This window comes from Mastomys coucha, unplaced genomic scaffold (assembly GCF_008632895.1).
Source record: "Mastomys coucha isolate ucsf_1 unplaced genomic scaffold, UCSF_Mcou_1 pScaffold20, whole genome shotgun sequence".
Lineage (NCBI taxonomy): Eukaryota > Metazoa > Chordata > Mammalia > Rodentia > Muridae > Mastomys > Mastomys coucha.
Window position 1 is genome coordinate 96,939,977 of NW_022196903.1, and position 10,085 is coordinate 96,950,061.

A 10,085-nucleotide genomic window follows, 5' to 3' on the forward strand; every position below is an offset into this window, starting at 1 on the left:
CTTTCTAACTCTATAAAGAATTGAGTTGGAATTTTGATGGGGATTGCATTGAATCTGTAGATTGCTTTTGGCAAGATGGAATGGCCTAGAATCCTATTCCCATCCTCATAGCCTTACTAGCAAAAGATATAGGGGAACACGCAAATAGAACTAAAGCAAAAAAAATTTGTTTTGAAAGTTTCCACTCGGATTTTCTTTTTCCTTTTTTTTTTTTTTAGATTTATTTATTATTATATCTAAGTACACTGTAGCTGTCTTCAGACACACAAGGGCGTCAGATCTCATTATGGATGGTTGTGAGCCACCATGTGGTTGCTGGGGTTTGAACTTAGGACCTTCGGGAGAGCAGTCAGTGCTCTTAATTGCTGAGCCATCTCTCCAGCCCTAAAGCAAATTGTTAAAGGCCTAAAGTGTGCTTATTTTGACAAAAGAGGGTGTGGGTAGGTGCTGATAAATGTATTTCTGCCAGGTCTTTTGAATAAAACTGTCCAGAATTCTGAAATCAAGGAATTTGGGAAACTTGCCTAGTGAGAACTGCTGGTCCAGCAGCAAAGATTCAGCTCTCCTATATCATTGCCACTCAATACATTTCCTTCCAGACCCCTGGCAGAATTTTCCAGGCTTCCCTTACAGGGCAATGTAAAGTTTTCCTCAATAGTTTCTCAAGCAGGTAGTACATATTTCCCCCATTCCTTTCTTAGAAGCAAACTGCTGCCACTGAAGATGAGATGTCCTAGCTTCCTTAGCTATTTAACATGACATTTTGTGCCAACTTTAGGTCAATGATCCAAAGTCATCTTGAAAAGACTCTCTCTTTTACATTTGACTTTGCTCGCCATTAAAAGCTATAGCAGTGGTGGGACTATGATCTAGGTTTTATCACAGAGGCCAATGCAGAAATTTATGAAATGATAGAGCAATGAAATTCAGTAGGCAACCTTCCAGATTTGGGAAGCTTTGTACTGGAGAGGTACAGGAGTGATTTAATGGACAGAGGCTTTAGAGCACACAGATGCCTAGTTCATAGCTCATGTGGCTCTTAGGATCTTTACGGTTCTTTGTTCTTCATATCATTTTCCTTCTGGATCTTCCCCTTGCATTCATCTCCAACCACACGAAAGTTTATTTTCCCTCCTATTTCTCTATCTTTACCCACTTCTCCTCCATATAAGTATCTACCATTCAACAATGTTGTCTGTGAGCTGTTTTTTTTCCTTTCTTTTTATCTTTCTTCTTTTATTTCATATAGTCCTACTGTCCTCCAACTTATTATGTATTATAGATGACCCTGAGCTTCTGATCTTCCTGCCTCTGCTTCATTTTCTATCTCTCTTCTTTCTTTTATTGTTTGTTGAAAGACAGAAGCTCACTTAGTTTGTAGTCCAGGCTGATCTTAGACTCATGGTAATGTTACTGCCTTACCCTCCTGATTTCTCATATTACAAACATGAGAAATAGTCATTGCATAATATTTACTCATTCTATCACTCTGAGTCTCTAGAAAAAAAACGGACTAATACAAACAGATACACAGTACCCAGACACAAGTAGATGGGAGCACAGAGGACTTCTCTATGAAGTTTATATGTGATTCTACCTTAATTAGAAGAAAAATTCACTTTCAGGTCAAAGAAAACAGTACATGATACCAATGTTATTTAATTATGATGGTTCATATCAGTAACGCGGAAGGGTGGGTTGATACAAGTAATAAACAGACTTCGAGATGATTGTTTTGGTGGATTCCAGACTGAATAAAATTAATCCAAATTGTTGCTAATAAATGCTGAATCACATGTAATGGGCTGGAGAGATGGCTTGGTAGTGAACAGCATTTGTTGCTGTTACACGGGACTCAGGTTCAGTTACAGTTCCCAGCATCTCATGGCAGCTCATGACCCCTCATGATTTCACATACCAATTGATTTAATAGCTTATTTTGGCCTCCACAAACATTAGACATGCAAATAGTACAGATATGTTCACGAGTGTAAAACATTAATTTTTGTAAAACAAAAATTTTTAAATCTCATATAATAGAAACATCTCTCTATATAATTTATAATTCTGTGTTCCGAGATAGACAGACTCACAAAGGCACAGCGAGAGGCAGAGACAGAGAGAGAAGAGAGAAAGAGAGACAGAAAGACAGAGAGATACAGAGAGAGACAGAATTTAGAGAAAGCAGTCCATAAAGGCAAAAGGACCTGGGACTCATCAAAGTCATAATGTGTCCTTACATAAAGACAAATCATTGTAGCCACTGATATGTCACCCCATGCTCCAGTAAACAACCCCTACCTATGCTCTTCCAAGCAACTCTAATTAAACTCACTGGGCACATATGTGCAAAATAGGCATGGCAGGAGGAGTGGAAATTGTTGAGAAGAGTTTCCCTGGGAGAGAGAGAAAAGATAAGACTGTAATAGGCAGTGAAAGTCATGAAAGTCATGAAATTCTCTCTGTATACACATGCATGAAATTGCCAATAAACAAAGTTTAAAAATAGCACTCTGGTTAGTTTTATTTTTTAAAAGATTTATTTTTATGGGTGTTTAACCTACATGTGTGTCTATGTAGTACATGGCTGCAGTGTCTAGGGAGGCAGAAGTAGTTGTTGTGTCCTCTGAAACTGGAGTTACAGATGATTGTCAGTTGTCATGTGGATGATGCTGGGAACTGAAATTAGGTTCTCTGGAAGAGTAGCCTGTGCTCTTAACTTATGAACCGTCTCTCCAGCCACCATGTTTTAGTTTAATGTGATAAATGTCTTCTTTAATCAATGACATGTCTTACATTTTGAGTATTTGAGTTCTAAATATATTCAGATTATATTAGGTTTATTATTATTTGTTCTTTCCAATCATTTAGTTTATTTATTCATGTCCAGTATTGAGTCAAGGGCCTACTACAGGCTATGTTTGTGCCCTAACACTGAGCTACATTCCCTGCAGAAGCTGTATTTCTGGAGGTATCTAAATGTTCCAAAATAATGAAGTGGAAAGGTTCTCTATGAGTTGTAAGAAAGCAGAGATTTAGAATCATGATAAAATCCTTAATTCTAAACCTCGGACATCCTTTATGTGGTTTGATCACATAAAATACTTATATGTGGACTCTTTATAAAAGAAACTGCCTTGTTGTTGGACTCTTGGGGAAATGAGGAAGGACTACTTTTGTTCCTCAATAGAAGGTTTGGATTTCTTTTTAGGAGATGAAAGGACTGAGGAAGGGAAAGAAGGAATGGAAGGAAGAGCTGTGTGGAATGGGGCTAGAAAGGATGTGATGTTGGGTTGTAAAGTGCATAAATGAATACATTAATAAAAATTCATGTCAAAATCTATGTGTTTATCAATAGTATAAGTCAATCCATCTTTAGTCCAGGATTTGAAAGAGTGATAACTCCTGAGGTCGTGAGGTTTCCAATATGGCAAACATCTGATTTTGATAAATGCTATGCAAGGCTGCAAGCTGAATGTCATTTAACTTTAGCATCCATCTCACACTTCACTTCCATCAGACCTAGTAATCTAATGGAGTACCACTGTACATGGGAGGAAATGGACAAAATGAGGAATCTATCTACATGAAATGAACATCACTACAGGGGAAACCCCCAACAGATATTTGGAACTGAATGGACTTCCGAATCAACTTCTTCAGATAAAGGAAGACAGCTCCCCGTCATTACTAAGATAAAAAAAGAGTGATGTTTTTTCCAGCTTCTGTAACATGATTGCATAATTCACCACTCAATTTAACTTAGAATGAAACCTTCTGTTCTGGGGCTGGGTGGAGTGAGAACTTATTAGATGCGAGGCTACATTTTCTGAAAAGAATGATAGTCCCAAGCTTAATCGACCTTCTGAAAATATAATGTACATTCATAGAATCTCCTACAAAAAAAAAAATTCCGATGATTTTATCTTGGTGGGCCATGTAGCACTTTCAATTTTACAGGACAGAATCCATTCACTATGTGTCTCAAGGGCCATTAAATTCCCCAGGACCTGAGATAATGAAGATAAACAGTTTAACCTCTGCTAGACTTGGGACCCTGGTTACCATATTGTCTCATTAGGAAGATGTACTCTTGGGAAAAAGCATGATTAAGCATGAGAGCCCCAATCCACTGTGCTGCTTTTATACTCTAGTCCTTCTTGCCATTGTATTCTGTCCATGTTTTTTGCTCTTGTGAAAGACTTTTTATTCCCAAACACAAAGCCTGGGCTTTGAAGTCAAAGTCATATATATATATATATATATATATATATATATATATATATTAAGAAAATATATATATATTAAGAAATATATATATATATTAAGAAAATAGGCTGAAATGCATTTTGTAAGTAAGAATGAAATATTTAGGAATGAGTGTTGCATATTCTCAAACCATGAAAATATTTCTAAAAAGATGATTCACAATTATTTGGAGTCACAGTTTTAAAACCATGTGACACTTGTGTGATTGTCATACTCCATGAGTAAAATAAAAGCAATCTTACAATTCCATGCTGCCCCCTATTTTCTGATATTTATTTCCTTATGTGAATAAGATAAAATGATTGCAGTGACAGTGACTTTGCTTCCTCCTTCTGAATGGACTTCAGAAGTAAGTCAGCTTCCCATCTCCATCTTTTGACCAGAGAAATGGTGTTGTAAAGCCCAGCTGCGAATGAGTGCTTGTTACGGAAACATGAGTTTGTGTACTACATTGGATGCAGACCTTTTCGGGGGACTCAAGAGTCAAATCTAAGTCTGAAATATTTGACTTCAGAAGGGAGAGGCATCCATAAGTATCACCCCACCCTGGCACAACAAGTTTCTGCAGGACTAGGTCCATCCTATGCCATTGAGGCCAGACAAAGGACTTGATCACAGCAGGACAACGATTCAGGAACAGCCCTCACTCCAGCTGTTGGGGAACCTGCATGAAGACCACGCTGCACATCTATTCATATGTGCAGGGACCCTAGGTCCACCCTATGCTTTCTCTTTGATTGGTGCTCTAGTCTCTGAGGGCCCCCAAGGGTCCAGATTAGTTAACTTTGTTGGTCTTCCTGTTAGTACCTATCTTCAGGTCACTCAAATCCCTCCATCCCAACCCTTTCACACGTCTCTCCAAGCTCCAGCTAATGTTTGGTTGTGGGTTTCTGCATATGTTTCTTTGGGCGGCTGGGTAGAGCCTCTCAGAAGACAGTTATCTAGGACCCTATCTGCAGCATAATAACAGTATTAATAGTTTTACATGATTTTTGTGTGTGTGTGTGTGTCCTGTGTATTTGTGTACTGGTGCATGTTCAAAAGTGTGTGTGTGTGTGTGTGTGTGTGTGTGTGTATGTGTACATGCCCACAGATGTGTTGCAAGGATGGGAGATGGGGAGTGGGGTGCATTTATGTGGATGTGTAAGGCCAGAAACAATCCCAGCTGTCAGTCCTCTCAGGTCAGGTGCTTGCGTCTTTCCTTTTCTGAGACGGAGTCCTGTCATTGATCTGTTACTCCATGAGAATGCTAATGTAACTGGCCCTTAATCCCAGGAATCCACTCATTTCAGTCTCCCCAGCATAGGCATGACAAGCAGGTATATATCTGGCAATTTTAATCAGGTTCTGGATGTCATTCTCCACTCTCTATGCTTACAAGGCAATCATTCTATCAGCTAAGCCAGCTCCCTGGTCCCCTGAAATGATTGCTATTTGTGGATATTAAAGAGTAAATTAGAATCAATGCATGTTGTTGCTAATATTGCTAACTCATGTTCTGTCAATATCCTCAGACACTGGCAGTATTTTCCTGTACCTCCCTCCTCTAGGTGCCTTTAATCAGTAAGGAGTAATCACTCCTCATACATTTGTTACTAAGCTTCATTCCTACCTGTCTAACAGGAAAGTCCAGCATTTAGGCAGCTTTCATTATCATAAAGATAACTCTTTTTTTTTTTTTCAATTTGATCAAAAGAAGAACAGGACAGCTGTTATCAGCAAGAAAGGAATTCTTGCTGAGCCTGATAAAGCAGGCTTATAGTGCCTGCCTCTCAGAAGCTGCGGCCATGGGATCACAGGTGCAAGTTTTGCCTAGGATGCAGGTAGGTAACAAGAAACAGAAATAGATCAGTGAAGGAGTGCTTCCTGGACATGAACAAGGCCCTGGACTCAATCCCCAGTACCGCCAAAAAGAAGAAAGAAAGAGAAGGTGATGAAAAGAGGGAGAAAGGGAGAGAGTGGAGGGAGAGGAGAGGAGAGGAGGAAGCTCAGGGATGTACATATTAATCTTTAAAAGATTTTACTTGATACAGTGAATTAGAACCAAAGACATCCTCCTATAAATGTCACGAGAAAGTCCAAAAATGCAACTTCATGGGAAAAAAATTAGCAACAAGTAGAGAGCATGTTTAGTTGCTTGTATTCTTAATTGAGCTATATTAACTTGGCGACATGTAGGAAATCCAGTTCTGACATTTAACCCATCCTCTCTGTAGTATTTTCCTTTGTTTGGAGACAGCCCTAGCAGAGAAATTTGAGGAGCTAACCAAGTAACTTTATGAGAGAAACAGCAGAATTTCAATGCATGGCCTGGGACTAGACATAGTAGGGATATAGTGCAGCCATTGTTGGTATCCAAAATTTCAGAGCCAGGATTGCCAAGACCTTTAATGGAAAAGGCAATGCATGGTAGAGCATGCTGGTAATCCCAACACTGGAGGAGTAGAAGCTAAGGCATGGACCTTTCACCACCAGCCTCATCAGCAAAGTTAGTCCACAGCTAACCTGAGTCACATGAGATCTTGTCTCAAAATGCAAAACAACAAAAAATGGCTTTAATGTAAAATTTATTCTATTTTCTCAAAAGAATGTTTTATTTGTCAAAAAAAATAACTGCTAGACTTGTTGACATAAGTCTAAAATTCCAGCTTTTGGGGGGGAATATGTATAGTGGACACAGGTATCTAAAACTGGATAATTCTGAATTTGTTCAAGACCACCCTGGGTTATAGAGCGAACTCCAGAACACGCTGAGTTATTTGATGAGGTCATGTCTCAAAATCTGAAAAAGAAGGCAAGGGAGGGTCTGTACAGTAGGTCGGTGATACAGTGCTTCTCTGGCATGCTCAAGGTTCCTTCAACTTTCATCACACATTGCCAGACACACGCATATGCATGCACAGACACACACACAGACACACACCACATCCCCACTCCTATATTACATCACACCACATGATACCACACAGAAAGAAGAGTCACAAACCAATGTATGGTGTCAGTGAAATGGTCCAGCAGGTAAAGGTGCCTGTTGCCAAGCCTGGTGACATGAGTTTGATAACAGAATCCACATTTCAGGAGTTAATTTCTGAGCTTCACATGTACACCATGGTACATACACACTGGCACACACACACACACACACACACACACACACAAACACAAATAAATAACCAAAAGATAAAAGTTTTAATAATAAAACAAACTCTGCTCTACATCATTGATTTGCAAGCAGCTGTTGAGAATATCTTATAATGCAAAGGGCAGTGGCCACTTGACTATATGAACATTTTCCCCTGTATAACATCACCATGTGATGCAAATATACAGGTTCCTTAGCATCCCAAAGTTTCATGATGCTTACAGACACCAACAGCTGAGGACACTCAAGCCCTCCATATAAAATACAATTGATAATACTTGCATATAACTCCCTACATTCCCACACATATTTAATGGGTCTTTATATTACTTATCATGCCTAATATAGTATAAGTACTACATGAAATTTTTATCATACTGTATATGTAAGCAATGATGATAAGAAAAGCTCTGCATATGCTTTATACAACCACATTCTTTCTCAAATAATTTTATATGTAGCTGATTGAAACTGTATATCTATGAAAAGTTGACTTTATAAGCGCTTTCTTCTAAATAAACCCAATTGTTGCTGTACTTTCGACGAGGCTTGCCTTATAGTATGCAAGTGATGGCTGTCAGACCTTGACACGCCATGTAAATTGAGGAAGCCAGAATAGCTGCTGCTAAAAACACACATCATTTATTCCATCTGCAAATGTTCTGCCGTGATGGTAATCAATCAAGATAAATCACACAGCTACCCAGCTAATTAATCCATAAAGAAAACGGGTAATTAGAGAGTTGCAGCCATTGAGACTGAAATCAGATGTCCATAGCATCTGCATTCTGGGATCCAAAGCCTAACTGATATTCAACAAGAAATTTTAAAATGCAGCCATATGAACATTACCCTGTAGTGTAGACATGGGCAGCATCCTCTACGGTACTCAAGGTCATTTTAGTAGTTATGAATGCATTTTTGTTAGAACATTTATAAGCTGTGTAGGCCCTGTGGAGGAAATTTTGAATACCTTTTTTGTTGTTTAGAGGAGAAAGAAAAAAGTAATAAAACTCTAAATTTGAACTTCCAACTCTTTTATTGAAGAATGTTTTTCTATGGGTGATGATCTTATATTTCTCAATGTCAACCTATTACGTGGTAATGTTCATCACTCTGTCATCACTTTTACTATTTGGATGCAGGATTCACTCACTCCTTATTTCAGCCCCAGACACTGTACTCATGACTCCTCTTCTGGAGATGCTCAGTAGTTGCTGGTAGCCTCAGGTGTTCCAGCCTTTACAAGGAGCTATTGCTCTGGCTTTCTTCAATATACATGGAATCCCAAGGCCTGGTAGTAATTGCTTGCAACTTATAAAATTACTATTTTCTTCAAAGGCCAAGATTTACTACAGACTTGAGATTGAGTTCGAAATGTGCTACCCAGTATTCATGGTCCTTCATGCTCTCACCCCAAATTATCATTGTATCATTATCTCTGGGATATAACCTATGTATTTGCAGTTTTGAGGGCTTGGAATAATGGTTGCTTGGGGAGTGATTATTTTTCAATAAATAGTTAATTACATAGATGATAGAAAGATAGATACATAGAAAAATAGATCATAGAGTTAATAGGTGATATATAAATAGATGAAGATGATAGATAGAAAGATAGATAGATAGATAGATAGATGGATAGATAGATAGATAGATAGATAGATAGATAGATAATAGATATCTAAGTGGAAGGGAATAAATACATTGATGTCTTTCCCTCCACATATGATTATGGAATTGGAATTTTCTGTGTGAGAAACATGACTTTATAACAAAATAGGAAGGAATGTTTAATTGGTTCATTCCAAGTAGTGGCCACTGGAATAGAAATAAGGCATACTTTCAAAGGAACCAGGTATATTCAAGCAGATGTGTGCAGTAGCTCAGTAAGGTGGAGGGTACTGTTGTGAAATTAGACACATATCTTAGAAAAAAGGCCACAGGCAAGCACAGGAGTGGAGTGATTTCACAGTGTGGTTCTGAAGTGTGGTTCCATGTCTTCTGTTTTTCTCCTTCTCAGGGTGTTCAGACTGGGCTGCACACTGGACTGGAAGGATGAAGCAGAGTCCAGAACAGTAAGAATCCGGTAGGACTGGAAGCGCTTGGTGGGGCCTCTCCAGTGATCTTAGTGTTACAGCTTCTTAGATGATCTTCAATGAAATAGCTCTCTGAGACTTAGCTTGTGCATATTTCTTTATTCGGAGTGGGCTTATACGAATGCACTTTATTCCTGATGATTCAAAGGTTATATAGTTTGGGGAGTGGGGTGATAATATCTAGGGTGGGCAAAGTTCATTGGCAGAAGGCTAAGGCTAATGAGATGTCTCATTAGCATGGGGAAGCATTCCAGGAATCTCAGGAGAAGGACTACTTGTTATTCCTCAGGTAGTCTAAGTGGCCTCTGGGATCCTCAGGAGAAGGGGAAGCTCTGCTGCCAAAAGGAGTTCACGTTTTTTTGTACGGAGCTATCTAGTAATGTTAGACTTGGACCTTGGCAGCAGGACTTCCCGACAGATTGGAGCCACCTTGGAGGGATCAGAAAGACATAGTGTCAAATGGTGATCAAACTTTTGTAGACAAAATGAGGAATAGATTTGGTGCCTCGTCCCCAGTCTCGAGTTTCATTCTGCCAAGCAAGTACTGTATCGCTCAGTGTAATCTCCTAGCCTTT